This window comes from Octodon degus, unplaced genomic scaffold (genome assembly GCF_000260255.1).
Source record: "Octodon degus isolate 3935 unplaced genomic scaffold, OctDeg1.0 scaffold00159, whole genome shotgun sequence".
In the NCBI taxonomy this organism is placed as follows: Eukaryota; Metazoa; Chordata; class Mammalia; order Rodentia; family Octodontidae; genus Octodon; species Octodon degus.
In genome coordinates this window covers 1,964,247-1,965,808 of record NW_004524735.1, presented here as the reverse complement: position 1 = coordinate 1,965,808, position 1,562 = coordinate 1,964,247, and positions in this window count along the sequence as shown.

Sequence of the window (1,562 nt, the reverse complement as noted above, 5' to 3'; positions counted from 1 at the left end):
GTGGTTACACTAGTATATCTTGTTCATCCTGAGTACTTTACTGCTCAAAATTTCTCAAGTTCCTCTTATACACAGATTTCACAAAGGACTCTTAAAAGGTGCTTTTAGTTAGAATTAAAATTCATTTCAATGCAAAGCAAGCTCCATAATGAGGTTCTGCTTTTTTTTTTTTTAGGCTTCAATGTGAGCAGAAACCAGAAAATACACATAAACATTCCTTATCTAGTTGTGTATGTGTAAACATTCACATCAATTTGCATGCATATGCATATATTTGGATATTTTCTATGTTTTTTTCATGTATTTAGTACAGGGTCTACAGGGCCTCACAACCATAGATTGGACTCACAGTGATCTTCCTGTGAGTGCTGGGATTAGAGGCACGTGCCACCAGGACCAGCCTCAGTCACAGGATCAGTGCACCCTGGGGACAGGACCGGCACTATATGAGTATTTTTTTTTTCACCAACTGCTTTTCATTATTGAGTTTTAGACATCATTCACAAGATGGTTAAAAAAAAAATTACAACCATTGCTAAAGTAATTTTCCCATTGTTCCCAGTCAGCTCCAAACCCACTCTGTGCAAAGTCCATTTTTCCATGTATCTAAATGATAGATAAAGGCTATGAGATTCTTTATTCTATTTGTAGCAATTTATGTAGTGCAGCCAAACACAAAGCTTCAGGGCAAATTGTACAAAATTTACAGTGTGGGATTTGAATTTGAAACATATGGGAGCTGGCCTGAGAGCTTTGGGGTTCGAGCTGATAGCTCAGCGGACTGAAGAGCCCGATTAGGCAACGCACAGAAGCAGGGGTTCAATCCCTGGCATGCCTGCTAGCCCTGCCCGCGGGGCATGCTGAGAGGGCGACTGAGAGTGGGCCTGGTGGTACTCACCTGTAATCCCAGCGCTTGAGAGGCTGAAAACAGGAAAATCATTATGAGTCTGATTTATTTAGTGAGACCCTGTAGACTCTGTCCTAAATCCAGAAAAAAGGAAAAAGAAGAAATATAAAATCTGCACAAAACTGATAAAAAGCACAGACACCAGGAATGAAACATATAACCCAGTGTAAAAGGGAGTCTTGTTTCCCTTCAAGTGCTTTATTCTGCTACAGAACAGTCAAAATGAAGATGTAAGGCTTTGTGCTCCGTTTAAACTATACACTCTGTAAGATACTACACCAATTTTAAAAGTTACGGAGACCGACAGATGTCATCAGTTCATCTGGATCGATCACACTCCAGCTGGACTGCTGAGAACAAATCAGGCAAATGTGGAAAGAAAATCCATCGGTGCAACTTGTCTGCAGAGCTTGCTGATGCGCACGCTGCGCCCCAGACCCAGCACGGCTGCTGCTTTCTTCATCAGAGCTGTCATGATGTGCACTACAGACTACATACCCGCTAAGTTGTGGCTTGGTTGTTTGGCCACTATTCAAATCTTCTAAGGCTTCCTGCCTCTGACCACCTCCTGAGCCTCGGGCGCTATTCGATTTCTGAAGCTCTACCTCCTCAGTTTCTCCAATTATATAAGGAAGTTCTGGTCTAGAGGGAAGAA